Raw genomic sequence first — 15928 nt, forward strand, 5'->3', positions numbered from 1 at the left:
CTGAAGGTGCGCGAGTTCCGTGAGCCTAAGTTGCATTTTTACCTTCAGAAAGTATTTCACTTCACAAAAACTCGGTCACATCGAACAAAATTCAAAGTCAACGACCGCGACGTTCGGTCGCAGTAAAGCATTTTCATCAAGTGTCTCTTTATGACAAGAATAATCCGATGTTTTCTTTTGTTCTCGAGACAATGCACACTAGATCGAGAGGCCTGTTGATCACTTTCTCTCGATTGTACGTCTCGCTCAGGCCGAAGTAAAATTTAAACTGTTCATTCGTCTCTGTTTATTGCACGTAGCGAAAGTGTAACGACGAATCAAACGCATGAAACTTGAAAACGAAAAAGAAGAAGATCTGTGCACCAAGAGCTGCACAACTTCGCGCAAAGAGCCACCTTGAAGAGCCACGCTGGCAACCAGGTAGGAAGGCGAATCAAACTACAATTCAGATTAAGTTTGATCGGAAGAATGTCTTTAAAACATTTTTTGGTTACCTTCTCTGCTTCCGTGCGCGTGGGACCAAGATTCACCAAGAGGCTCTTTTTTTATTTCTACTCTTTGAGGTGTGCAGCCATGGAGTAGAATGCACGTATGGGAGCAACACACATCGGAGTGAAGAGGTTTATTGTGAAAGAGAAGAGCGGTGGTCCGCATGAGAAGTGCAAAGAGCTTCGCATAGTGCGTAGGCCATTTGACACAAAATATAAATCTTTTCAGAAACCTGTTACATCTTTGAATTCCAAAACAAGTTCGAGTATCCAGGGGTCCATCAATGAAGTAGAAACACTAGAAAGTTAGTTAGCCATTCTTCAAATCTTGGAATTTTCACCAATATTTTAAAACTATCTGAAATGGGGAAGTGCCCGGACGTGTTGTCGTTAACGTCCAATATTTTTCAAAGTTTTTCAGTGATATAAAATATATTCAACAAGAAAATGAAGTCAAACGTTTAGTAGGTAGTTTTTCCTGTTGAGTTACATGTTAGTAGGTTGGAATATCGCGAGAAAAGTGAGATTTGGCATAGAAATTTGTCATCACAACTTTGCCATTGAATTATGTGAAGCAAGACGCATAAAAATACGCCTGTTCGTTCCGCTTAGCGCCTGCAGCGCCGCATGGACCAAAGTAGCTGATGCAACAATTTCACGGATGGAGGAGAATTCTTCACAGAAATCTCATAAATTTATTTATTCAGAGCTGGTGAGATCGTTTCATGTCATTTTCATATTATTTTCATTCTTGTAGTGCGAATATATTGCAAATATCCAATTGATACGTGGATGTATTCGCGCGGGGCTTATTGTATATGAAGGCGGTCTCAGAATGTACGTGTAGGAACAGGCATTCATGAAATGGGTCGTCGGATGTACAGTAGAGCTATCGCCTTTCATTGTTTACACACACACATTTTAAAACTATCTGAAACAATGGTTCTCAAATTGGTCTAATATGTCAAATCATTTTTATCTAAAACTTTGTTACATTTGCCCATGTCCCATTAAGTTAAAAACATTGTTAAATCCTAAATTTGTTTATAGGAGATAGGGAGAGAAAAAATAAATTAGGAAAACAAACGCGCCGTTTCAAATCTCGAGTGTCGCTACCAAAGGCAAAAACGCATTTTTCCAGAAATCCCCTCACACAGTACGCCTCACTCTTGGCGTTTGGCTCCATCCGCCCTAATTGGTAGCGACCAGGGCTAGAAAGGGCTCATCATAGACCGAAGAGGAGATCTCGCTCTCTTTGATTTTGACTATGGTACTGTGCAGACGTTCTTCGGTCGTGGAAGAAAAATTAAAGGTCGCGTGTGTAGCCAAAGGGCTAATACTAAAATGTTTTAAGTGACACGAATTGTATTAAAAAGGGAGCGAAGAAACGTAGGGTTCGTAGATCCGGCGCGTCAAAACCGGCCAGAATTACCACAAAAGTGTCGCGTGTGGCGCCCAGACGGAAGAGAAAATCCGTCCGTACAAAACCCCGACGAAAAATGGAAATTACACCTTGCGCACGAGTTCGGATGTGAAGTCCGCCGTCGGTAGTGTGTTCCCTATACCCGCGAATAGTTTTCCACCCGGTTAAGTCGACATACCTCGTTACCCTGAAAAGCTTCCGCGACGTCTCCCCAAAACCAACCAAAAAGTAGGATCAGTGCGTGGCATAGTGTGAGAGTGAGTGACGCGATCGAGGAAAGTGGCGCGAGCCAGAGTCGGCGTGAAACTGCGACCGGAGAAGAATTCTTGAGCGTTTTTTCAAAACGACATATCTGCAATGAGTTACTCTCTTTGTTTACTTTCTTTTCTGTTAATAATTCGGTCACTTTAACATTTATCCCTCAACTCTTTGCATAATATGCTAGTTAAAACCACCGTCTTTTGATCTGTACTGTAAAATAAGTGAAAAGTGTTATAGCGACGCCGTAAAAATCGAAAGAGAAAGTAAACAAAGAGAGTAACTCATTGCAGATATGACTTTTTGAAAAAAACGCTCAAGAATTATCGAAGCAGATAGGAGCATCCAGAGGTTATAGTCAAAGGTAAGTCGCATGCTTGTGCTAGCCAGTAACAGTCATAGTTACAACTTCATTCCATATACTACATTTTGACAGTTTATCAATTTCATGTATTTTATTAGTTTTGTTTATTATAAGCGTTTTGAATACTGTACTAATTTTAAATATATGATCATTTCATTTTAATTATATTCTTTCCATTCATTTCGGTCATCTGGAATAATTTTATTAATATCTTCTATTTCATTCGTTTAATTACTTGGATGCATTATGATCAGTTTATTCATTTCATACATTTAACTAATGTTACTGTTTTCATTTCATGCATTGTATCCAGTTATCATGATTTTAACCTTACAACGATTTCGTGACTTTTTCTATACGCAGTGATGTACCGAAGGGAAAAATTCCATCTTCCCGGGTTTTTATTTTTGGGTTTTAACCGGGTTTTTCCCAAATCATTTTAACCCGGACGAAATATGGGTTTTTTGTTTTATCGAATATATGATGTTCATTTAATGTTTTAACCTTTCGGCAGTCGCGCTAGTGCACTGAGTGCACGCTGCTCTGAAAATCTAGCGAAATCGTCTTAGGGCACCAGCGGCTGCTCGTTCAGTGGGCCACTTCCGGAGGGTTAAAGAATCATTTACATTTGAGAGGCCATCAAGGATAAAACATACTTTGTAGAACCCACTCTAGATATCTTAGCATGTAAAAATCGAATATAAACATCAAGCGTGAAAATCGGACAGAGATCCTTGAGCATGAGAATCGCTTAAAATATTCTCACCCGAAAAAGTCGGCAAGTATGAACCTCCAGTATAATTAGCTCACAGGAAATTCCATACAACGTTACATTCAAGATTAAAAGTTGGATGAAGAAAAGTCCTTTGTAAGAACCGGACATACTTTTTTACGGTTTTTAGTCTATAGGACATAATCGAAAAGCTCCTGTCCGATTTTGAAACTTGAAGTTCAAATCCTATTTTCACATTCTAGTATATTTATAACGGGTTTTACGAAGCAATTTCTGTTCCTGCGACTTTAATTTCGATCCATTCCATATTCCAATTTATTTCATATAACACTGGGAACAATAGTCATTGTTACTCAGACTAGTGAAAATTAGAATAATCGTGTGATGCCCGAACTACTTTTATTCTACTTGTTACTCATTTTGGGGGTTGCTATACTTTTAGCGAAATAAGGTAGGTATTCACACATAATTTAGAAAATACCTATTTAGTTCGGTGAAAAGTAAAAGTGAGTAATATGCAGAAAGAAAGGGCCTTGACATTCGTCTTTAGTATGAACAGTAATCAGAACTCTCACAAATCGCAACCCAAATTCTTTCGGCATCAACTACATCAGCAACAGTAGAAAAAATGTGCAGTACGTTTGGGTGGATTCACAGTACGAAACGTAATCGACTTAGCCCAAAACAGGTTGAAAAGTTTTATCACTTATTTAACCACAATATTTGTAAAGAAATGTTGGATCACCGCTATAACAATGATTCAATCGAGGAAAACCATTCAGGATTAATATACATGCAAAACTTTATGACAATAATGCTCATAAATAAAATAAAAATGTTTGTATAACAATACATTAATGTTGAATTACTAAAATATCAAAAATTGCAAAAAACCCAATCTTCCCGCGAAAAAACCGTTTTAACCGGGAAAAAACCTTGGGTTTTTTCCCCAAAATTATAAAAACCCGATTTGGTACATCACTGTCTATACGTAAACGGCTTTGTGGGGTACAACCAGAGTTAAAAATAATCGAAGCTCTCTTTTGACAACTGAAAATGAAACTGATGCGACTCGCGGTGATTAGAAAAAATATTCATTCAAATATCCATGTTATTCATTCAGTTGAATATCGTACAACATATTCATTTCACTAATTATCTAGGATTAAGTTTTCAAATGCCGGTAAAGCATATGAAACAACAATCATCATCGCTTACATTGTGCAAGTGCCTGCTTTGATGCATTTGATTCGTTGCTGCACGGTCGCTTCGTGTTATAATCGGAGACAGAGTTAAAAATATTCAAATTCATTGAATAAAAATTGATCATATTCAGCCGCATTCATTTTCAATATTCAGTGACGCAGCTGAAAACGTCAAACGAACAAATCGCCCATTCATCCATGCAGATTTTCATTTCATTTTAGAATCATTTGCTGCTGCAGGATTGTGAACTGAGAGAACTTCTCTCTCTCCTGTCTCCATGACAAATAAAATTCATAACAAAACTATGAATACTATATTTGTCATGAATGCACTTATTTTGTATACAATTGGCTGTTATAATGAAAATGTTGATAAAAGTCGCCAAATATTTTGTAAAAACATGTATTTAAAAGAATTGAAAAACTTACGTATTTTTTTATCATCCACCGGCGGCGTTGTGCAGGGTTGCGGGGGGGAGGATGAGTTAGTGATATGCAACATTATTTACAAGGAGGAGGTTAGAATTTTGTGACCAAATGCTACGAGTGGGAGGGAGGGATCCAAAATCGCCGAAAAAAAGCTACGTCATTTGTGTACGGCCCCTAATAAATGTTTCGAATTATGTACACATGACAAAACACTAACGCAAAATGGTTTTGTGGGGTACATTTGTACCCCAGATAAACTTTAAGCGCACACTCTTAAGGTGGCCAAGTAAATAAGTTGCACCTGCTTTAACGGAAGTTTAATAATCAAATGGATTTATGATGAGGATTGCTTGTAGTCAAAATAAACCTTAACGGAATAACAGGGATTGCAAATAGCTCTGGGGTACCCATGTACCCCACAAAACCGTTCTAGGGTTACTATCTTACTATTTTTTACACTCATTCATTTTAATAATTTCATCCAAATTATTAATTTAATTCAAATTAATTTATTCTAATAATCATACCATTATAACTATTGTTATTTTTTTTATTTTAATAATTTAATTCATTTTACTTTGTGTATTTTTTTATTATATTATTATAGAATTATTGATTTGATTTAATTTATTAATTTTGTCCATACCATTTCTTTATGACTAATTTTAAATATATGATAATTTCAATTTAATCTGTCAGTATTCTTTATGAAAACTTAAATTCAATCAGCATTCTTAGCTTTCTTTTTGTTCATTTGAGTTATCTATTTTATTCATGTCGTTCTGATCACTTTATTCATTTCGTGTATTTTATTCATTTTTTCCAGTTCATATATTATATCGAGTTTTTTCATTTTAATAATCTAGATTTTTGTAACCCTTCATTCATTTTTCATTTCATCCACTACTAAATTTAACAAAAAAAAACTATTAGTTTCATTACTGTTAAAATGTTGCTTGAGTTTTCAATTAAGTTATTGAATTCATTTTATTTTATTACTTTTTTCATCGTTTTATTAATTTTACCGATTCTACTTGGTTTGTTTATTTCACTCATTTCATTGATTTCATTCATATTATTTATTTCATGCAAAAATATTTCCAAAAGAAAAATTTTTTGTATTGAACCAAATGTTTTCGTGTACAGGTGCACAATACCATAAATATAGTTGGAAGATTTTGCGTTACGGATTCTCCTCATCACCTAGCCCAAAGTTTGGTTCTGGTTATTGATGAGGAGAATCTGAAATGCTAAACATTCCAACTCTATGTACGGTATTGTGCACCTGTACACAAAAACATTTGGTTCAATCCAAAATTTCTCCTTTTGGAAATATTTTTGTATAATTCCAGGCGTTTGGTTCGCGAACCGAAAGACTAGTTCGGATTCCGGATTTTCATCAGCAAGCAAGAACTTCTGTGCTTGACTACCCGAGACATCACTCGGAACCAGCCGGTTGTTTAGATGTCATGCAATGATGCAAGACGTATGACTTTTTTGGATTAGGCGTCTAACTAGTGGCAGCTTAGGTGCTAGTTTAGATTTATTGTCTAACTAGCCCAAAGTCCGGTGCTGGTTACTGATGAGGAGAATCCGAAACGCAAAACATTTCAACTATATTTATTGCATGTTGCGTTTATTTTATTTATTTGGTTTATTTTATTTAAATTATTCATTTTAATCAATTTATTTATTTTGTTTACTTTATTTATTTAATTTATTTAAAATATTTTTTTAATATACTTCTTGTTTTTTTATATTTCTTGTTTTTGATGTGAGTCGGTTTTTATTCTTTCATTTTATTTTATTTATTCATCTTAGTCATTTCATCTAATTTATTAGTTTGAAACAATTTAATTTATTCTAATAATTTCGAAAACCTTTTTATCATTGTTTAATTTTACGATTAGTATACTAAACTAAATTGATTTATGTTATTAATTTGATTTGCTGTTTAATATTATTTAAAGTATCTCTTACTACGAAACCATTATACATGTGCAATTCCAACTATCTATAAAAATAGTGCCTGAGACGTGAAAACAGTAAAACACGCACAAATACCTGTTGTATAAGATTTCGCTTTTTATTCAAACTATCACGGGTAAAATTAGCATCGATACGACGAACCACGAAAAATTTGTCGCGTGATAGAAAAAAGAACGATACCGTTTTAATAAAACATAAGAATTGCTCCTTATAGTCGGCTGTCCGTAATTAAAGTTGTTTATTTGGCCAATCGTATTACTACGACAACTGATACATTTCCCGAATTCTCGGTAGCCGGCTGCCCAGAGCATATATTCATGCTATTGCCACACTTACTAACAACTCTCCCCTTCCCGTGATACATGTGGAGATACAGAGGATTACTCGGTCTCTAGCAGCGACATATATCGAACTAACATTTCTTCCTTTCCCAGAAGATGTGCATTCGGACCTGGTCGGCGTCAGTAATTGATCAGCATGCAGGAATCAATATAGATTGCAGGATGTGGCGCATCATGTTAATCCCAAACATACTGTTCCAATGAACGTTAGGCAATTTTAATTGGTTCTGGTCAATAATGAGAGCGAGTAAAGGCGCTTTAACCTAGTCTTATTAGCCAGGGCAAGGTGTAAATACCTCTGCCCCATCCCAAAGGACCAAACGAGTGACATTAACCTTCTTAGCCAAGTCACTCCCAACGATTTATTTAATCCCTTTCAAACTGAAACGGTCGGTACGGTTGTACTCGTTTCTTTCTATTTTAAGATTCAATTCGTTAATTGAATTATTAATTATATGAATAATTTGATTGCCGTTCAATTTTGAAACATCTTCAAACCTAACACTGCACAGTAGGCCTGACCGTTTTGATATTTGCGACATATGAAAATATGCTTCAAATATTAATATTGACAAGAAAAAAATCTACAGAATAACTGCAGTGTTTTCCAGTGTGCTTTTCAATACTGGCTGTGTAAGAGTAAAAATAGAATAGAATTGAATTTGTCCATATTATTTGTTTCTTTATTTGTTTTGTTCATTTTATTCATTTCGTTCATTTTATTAAAATTACATTCAATTTTATTTATTAATTTCACCCATTCCGTTCGTTTTATTGGTTTTATTCATATTATTCGTTTTATTCACTATATTCACATTATTCATTTTATTCGTTTTAATAATTCCATTCGTTTTATAAATTTTATTAAATTTATTAATTTCATTTTATTCATTTTATTTCAATCATTTCGTTTAATTTTCTTGTCTTATTTATTCTATTCAACTAGTCCATTTAATTCATATCATTCATATTATTATTCTTATTTTTTCATGCAATAATTAATTTAAATTGCTCATTCTAGTTATTTTTTAAGAGTATGATTACTTGTTTTTCATATTTTTGCGCAATTAATTTTCTTTGTTTTATTGTAATTTATTCAGGTTATTCAAGGTTTTATTCGTGCAGAACTAAAAACTGTGCTCATCACTCCTCTAGTTGGGTATCTACTTCTCATCAGTTCTGTAAACTAATGAATAATCCACCAGTGATGTGTGTAAGAAATGTCTCATCTGGCAGCTAGGTGGATTACGTCGGTTTTTACTAAAGGAATACTATATTGAAAATAAATTCAAACAATAAGGTGAATTAGAACGGACAATTGTTCAGACATTTTTACATCAGTAGCATTTAATTTGGAGAACCACAATCAAAGTTCTATCAATCTATTGAATAAAGTAGCGATTTTTGATAGTGAAACATTTTGATGACCGAAAGATTGTAAAGCCGTTGGTCCCGGTCCATGTGTTGATGGGTCGATATCTAGGGCTCAGATGGAAAAGTCATCTCTCTGGCGTCGTTATTGGGCAGCCAGTGCTAACAGAGATCGATGAATAATTAATCATAATAATAACGTCACACTAATGATGTTATTTTTAATGTGATTTCCTTGTGGAGACAATTTATTTATAACCCTTTAGATTGCTTCAAAATACAGACAATAGCTGTAAAAGTTTTCATTACACTCTCGTGTACCCGCTACTGTAGTCACCTCTCACACACCAATACACCTGCATCATGCTGGAGTTTCGCCACTCTCTCGCACTTCACCGTTCGCCTGGCTGGTTCACCTAATGGTAGTGTATCCCACTCGTCCTTATAGCTCTGTGTGCTTCTCCCCGCCCAATTGCAACTCACCACCCAGCTGCGTGTCGAACTCTCAGCTCAACGCTCAAGTAGTTGATGTAAAATACCTATTTTGTTTATTTTTAACTATTGTTGTATTGATTGCTATCAACCTTCTTATATTATTTTCACATATTTCGGCCTTAAATGGCTGCTGACGTCAACCGTGGGCAATTTTCACTGCTCCCAGCCGGAAATTGGCTCGTTTGTTTGATCTGCAAACAGCCCGAAGGCTCACCCGAAGGGAAACAAACTTCACTAATCGGAATCGATTTTCCGCTCCAACCTATACCGACCGAAATGTACTTGTTGCGAATTTTGCACGATCACTTCTCCACAGTTGGGAGTTGCCCCTTCTCTTGAACGGATTCACTTTTCCAACATTCGCGCACGATTCGATCGATTTGGGTTACTTTCTGCTCTGGACGCCTTCACACTACTGATAAGAAAATCAATTTTCCCTTTTCGTCTCGCCAGCTGCTGCAGCCTGCCACAATTTCCACCAGAATATCCTCTACGAAAGCAACCACAGTTCGCATCTTTTTTCCTTTCCAGGCATTGTACACTCGCTGCTGCTGCTGCTGCGTCGCCTATGTACATCATCTACATACCACTGACTGACACTGGCGGCTACTGCTGGGATTACATACTCTGGAGCACATGTAGGCTACACCCGAACACCACCCACTGCAGCTTCATCATACCAAATGTGGTCCACGGAGATCACCCTCAAAGACTCCACCACCTACAACGCTGATAACGACGCTTAACTTAGTGGTGGTAGTGGTGATGGTGGTGGCGATACAGTTAATGGATGCTGCTCCGGTTGGTGGGTAACTAATTTTAACGCGCGATCCAACTTGCGGATATTTTTCCGGGCCGACCCGGACAGGACGAATGACTAACGAGAACTGAGCTACTGCCGTTGGTTGGTTACTGTGAAAAGTGGCGGAAAATCTATGACGGAGCCGGAAAAACCTTCGACCACTCAGCCGGTGAGCGACTGTTTGGTGAGCAGCGGGCACTCGCGTTGTTGAGTCCTTCAGATTGCAACGTTATCAGCGACTTGTCTCTCGGAGAGAAGTAATGCATGTCCTAACAGGCGGGAAAAATTGGGAAAATGTACTTTTGCATATGAAATATTTAAAATAATCCATAAAGAATTGTAAAACGATCCATAAAAAAGTTGTCAATGTTCCATAAAACAAAACTGAAAATCCATAAAACTGTGTGAATGATCCATAAAAAAGGGTGATTTGACCCATAGATTATGTAAAATTGAACCATAAAATGGTCTCAAAAGAGCACTAAAATAGTAATAAAAGAGCAATTAAAATGAACCAATGCCCCATAAAAATATTGGAAATGTTCCATAAAATGATACATTTTGCGCCATAAATTAACTGACATTGATCCATAGAATATTAACAATGTACATTAAAACACGTCGATATGTTCCATAATATCGACAAAAATGTTCCACGGTATTACAAAATGGAGCAATAAAATGTCAGAAAAAGTTCCATAAATTTGATGAAAATGTTTGCTAAATAATTTTTCTTGGTCCATAGAAGATGTAAAAATGAACATTAGAAATGATTCATATATCGAACGAAATTATGGTTCATGATATTTACAAAACGATCCATAAGAAAAGAAAATGTAAAACGACCCATTAATATGTGCTTATGCATTAGAAAAAATAAATTTAATGAATTCATGCAAAATTTTATGGTAAACTTAAAAAATAAGTTGTGCTTAATAATTCTCATAACAGTGACAGTGTTTTAACAAGTGAACTTATACTGGGAGCTAGTGTGATGCGGCTTGGCCGCATATCCGAGGCCAAGGATCCGAAGCGGCGCAAAGCCGCTGAAGATCCGTTGGACGAGGCATTGATTAACCCGTAGCTGGAATTGCAGGCAAACCTGTGGTTCTCTCGTTTGCCCGGTTTACTTAAACATAGGGGCTATAGCTAGTTAAAAGCCGACTGAGCGGCAGCGAAGTCGGACAGTGCACAAGAAAGCGATGTGGCGTAGCCACATTAGTCAGGGTTCGTGTATAAAGTGTCCGTTTTCGCTTCAGATAGTTATTCAGATAGTATTTGCGACTCATGCCAGCCTGTATAGGTGGTCTAATAACACTCAGCGCTCTAATATCATAAATACCCTGACGTTTAAAGAGTTGCCATAATGATTTCAGGTTAGCTAAGGTCAGTTAGCTGACTAGTTGGGTACGGAAGCTGAAGTTTAACTATAATGTATGCATTGTTTGTTGTAGTTTGACATTACAACCAAATGTAATAAACTTTATTATTAGTTGGAATAGCAAAAATTTCGCATGAATTCATTAAATTTAATTTTTCAGGTGCATAAGCACATATTAATGAATCGTTTGACATTTTATTTTCTTATGGATCGTTTTGTAAATATCCATGAACCATAATTTAACGTTCGATATATGAATTATTTCTAATGTTCATTTTTACAGCTTCTATGGACCAAGAAAAATTATTTAGCAAACATTTTCATCAAATTTATGGAACTTTTTCTGACATTTTATTGCTCCATTTTGTAATACCGTGGAACACTTTTGTCGATATTATGGAACATATCGACGTGTTTTAATGTACATTGTTAATATTCTATGGATCAATGTCAGTTAATTTATGGCGCAAAATGTATCATTTTATGGAACATTTCCAATATTTTTATGGGGCATTGGTTCATTTTAATTGCTCTTTTATTACTATTTTAGTGCTCTTTTGCGATTATTTTATGGTTCAATTTTACATAATCTATGGATCAAATCACCCTTTTTAAGGATCATTCACACTTTTTTATGGATTTTCAGTTTTGTTTTATGGAATATGGACAACTTTTTTATGGATCGTTTTTCAATTTTTTATGGATCATTTTTGTTGTTTTAGCGGCGCAAACTTAGGGCTGCCGGAAAAATTGCACTGCGAATTCCCGGTTTTTCATTTGAATGTTTTGTCAAAAAAATCAATAGCAAAGGAAAGATTTTTAATATAAATATATAGTTCTGGTATTATTCGACATGCATCCTGGATTTTCTAGACTTAGAGTCTAGATCACTTATTTGCCACATGGTGGCTTTGAAGTGGTACAAGGAGGGTTGGGTTCATCGCATGATGATTTAGGACTCTCGCAGGGATTTTCCGGTTCACACGGAAATGCTGGCCGTTTGTATGGCAGCGGTAGCACAACTGGGCAAACTGGACATTGGAATGGACGGACGCATACGTCATATGCATTGCGAACGAAACCAGACTTGCAAAAGCACCCAGTTCGGCATATCTTTATACATGGTCGCGGTTCCTTTCTTATTGATTCACATGTCTCCGGACAAGCAGTGCCACAAGTGGAGTATTCTTCGTTTGGACCGCATATTTCTATAATATCTGTGAATTCAATTGCTTAAAAATTATCATAACATTCTAACACTTTTCAATAGCCACTCACCGCTGGGTGCAGCCCGAATCAAACAACAAGAAATGGCGAAGCCGATGATCGCTATAACAACTGCGTTCCTCATGATGGTTTTATGTGAGCTTCTGTTCGTGCTTTTAATATGGCTTGAACTGGATAAAATCTATATCTAGCGGTTGCTTTATATACGTGAAGATAAATCATGTGACTTCTTATTCACGAAAAAATGCTCGGCAACGTGATGTGTAATGATTCAAAGTCCTTATGCATATGATAAGCTTCAACAAAGCTTAGAGTAAACCGCGCAATACACGAAAAAGGCTTCGAATGTCTATGATTTGAATATTATACTAAATAAATATTATTATTATACTAAATGAATATTATACTAAATAAATAGCAACACTCATCCAAAGTTCAAATATCCCCGAAGATGTAGCAACATCTTTCTTCACAAGTCAATCTAACTACCACGGCAAACATATCCGCAACAGAACCAACAACACCAAACATAAGTTCAACAGAATCATCCTTAAGACAGCAGTAGCATCAAACAGTGTCAACCCAGCCTACAATCAGCAAGCAATACACAACGGAACAAACAAGAGCTACTGCCGGAAATGGAAATATTGCTTAGCCTAGGCCCAAAATTTGCGCTTCCTACTACAAAACTCCAGGACACCCCTTTCTTCCATTTAATTGCTGATATAGAGAACATATTAAAAACAAATCCAGATACGACAGTACAAGACCGAACAAGATGTGCAATAGCCAATTTAACTCTCAATTACATCCACTACAACCAACACCACACCCATAGGCGTGCGCAGCCTTTTCCATTAGGGGGGGCTAACGGCTTAAAAACATTCAGTTATGTTGAACCTCCATTATCAGGTAGATTTCTGGTAATGGTTCGATTGCAAAACAGTTATTTTATTTTGTTATCGAATTATATATTGGACGGCACCTTTTGAAACACATGTCAGAATGGAATATTCGATGTACGGCTCACTCTACTTCGTACCACAACGATGATCTCGAATGCGGATTTTTTGAGAAAGTCCGTTACGATTCATACCATATCCGTAGTTCCAATTCACACATAAATTTGAAGTCATCAACTGTTGCTCTATTTTAAAATTATTGGTATCATAATGAGAATATTTTTATTTATGCGAAAAGGTTTATTTTTACGGTGGCTAAAACACGTTGTATTCTTAAAATTTTTTAGGGAAACATTCACAATTAATTTTGAAATTTTGTCGTAAGCTTGCTATTATAATCACGAACAACATTCCAAAATTGAAGATTGGTCTGTGATTTGGTTCACGAGATATCATGTTCACTGGAAACGATATCAAAATATTGGCGTTCAAGCACAAAAGCTGCAGTTTCAAGATTTTTCAATAAAAAAATCATGCTTGTTTTTGCAAGCGCATCAAAAAATGTACTATTTGATATTCTAAAAAATGTTAAAGAAAAAAATAATGTTAATTAAATACAAATGATTAGTGTAATAAGAAAGGCCATATCACACTGTTAGGTAGATACAATCAATTTTTTTATGTGAATTTCGGATTCAGCGACCCAAAATTTACTAAAACCCACTAAATATGCATTGTGAGTTTTTGCGGTTTTAATTCGTCTCGAATGAAAATTTGAGCTTTGGGCTTGATACGTGCATTTAATTTCTGCAGAAGCTGCTGATCAACACCTCTGGCTGCTTTTTTCCAGTATCTGGTCATTGAATTAGCATCCTAAGCCATGTTTCAATTTTTGTATATGTATAGATTTGGTTTGGGTGGAATACCGGGCAGTTTGCGAAGTTCATCCTATTCTCAAGGACGTTGACGTCATTATCCCGGTACTGGTATTGCGCATTCTTACTGTAGTAGTTACTCGCCAAATCTGACAAAAACTTGGGATCTAATTAATCACCAGATGTTTTTAAGGCTATCGTAGATGTATAACTCGGTTCATATTGTAGGTTGTCTTGCGGCCATAACTGCAAATTTACTGCCAGATCATACACTTTTTCCGACAAACTTGTCTGCAACAACAATTTTATACTTCTTAGAAATTTGTGATCTTTGGCAACATAAAGCTTCTGTCCCGGAAGCTGTTTAAAATCAAATTTTCATTACCCTTTCAGATGCATTTATTGAATATGTTCAGATCCTGACCATACTACATCTTTCAGGCCCGCGATTTTGGCCATAACGTTTTGCTTTACGGTCCAGCTCGATTGCTTGATAGCCCTATACGAAAACGCTTCGACAACACACCTTCAGGACAGCAGACAAACATGATATGAAATCTGTTTGTACTGCACATATAAAGGTTTGGCCATTGTGATCATCATACTCGGGTTTTCATTTCTTTTGTGCAGAATTAATTCTCTATTTTTCCATCGCGTGACAATTTATGAAAACATTAGTTTTTTTTTAATTTTTGCATTTCATTGCAAGCAAATTGCAGTCAAAAATTTACAGAACCGGTCACAAAAAGCACTATACTGGAAAAGAAGACTCATAACGATTCTACATTCGTAGAGTTTCAAATGTTTCTAACTTGGATTTTTTTTCTAACTTTTTAGAATTATGTTGGGAAAATTTTGTTAAAAAATTAGAGTGGATCTCAATATACGAGCTATTTCAATTTTAATAGGCCGCCTGCTATAAAGCTTGTTTTAACACCAATTAAATTTTTCCTGAACATTCAAAACTCAAGAATGTTTCAATGAAAAGTTTTACAACTGAACAAAAAGCAAAACATAAATAGAATCAATAAAAAAGTAATATGAACTGAGCTCGAAAGGTAGAAAAATCCATAAAAAAATGCATTATGAGATATAAAAAAACAAAAATATAAAATTGAATTTGAGTAATCAGATCAAAATATTTATGAAACATATTGTTTCTCTTTCTATCTCATCAGGGTTTGGTAATGGATTATGGCCCACTGATTTTTTTTTCACTATTGGTTTTTAAGTTCAAAAAATAATTTTTATTTTACTTTAAAACTTTGTTAACTTCATTTTATGATATCAATTTTTTCAGTATGTGAATTCTGACCTAGATTTTCACCTAAAATTACTTTTTCATTTAAAAAAAAATCTATTTAAGGTATTGGGTGAATCTCTAATGGATTTATAAGAAAAATGATGACAAACACATGCAGCCAGCGATCATCAGTCGTCCCGGTCCTGTGTGTGGGATGGGTGAAAGGGTCTTCCAACCTGTCGCAAATGGCAAGTATACATCTTTTCCGAACACTTCAAGTGCTGATGTATTCTTCGCTTCCAGTTTTTTTACTTTTGCTCCGACATCTTGTTATCAGATGCCAACCATTTCTCTCGACGACGACGATAGTCGTATTTTGGGGCGCGACGCAGTTGATTCGGG

The 15928-nt window shown here is 35.7% G+C and overlaps 1 protein-coding gene across 6 annotated transcripts in view; it reads right to left on the reverse strand.

Annotated features, from left to right (window-relative positions):
- Positions 1 to 10012, reverse strand: part of LOC131693366 (uncharacterized) — a 122442-nt gene extending 112430 nt beyond the window's left edge. The window contains exon 1 of one of the 6 annotated variants that reach the window (XM_058981127.1): positions 9684 to 10012. The gene's annotated coding sequence lies outside the window, so the exon portion shown is untranslated. Of the gene's footprint in view, positions 1 to 9084 lie in introns of all 6 variants that reach the window. The other 5 variants (XM_058981126.1, XM_058981125.1, XM_058981123.1 and 2 more) reach the window with 5 other exon arrangements.
- Positions 10013 to 15928: the final 5916 nt, after the last annotated feature.

The sequence above is a fragment of the Topomyia yanbarensis genome, chromosome 3, assembly GCF_030247195.1.
Source record: "Topomyia yanbarensis strain Yona2022 chromosome 3, ASM3024719v1, whole genome shotgun sequence".
Lineage (NCBI taxonomy): Eukaryota > Metazoa > Arthropoda > Insecta > Diptera > Culicidae > Topomyia > Topomyia yanbarensis.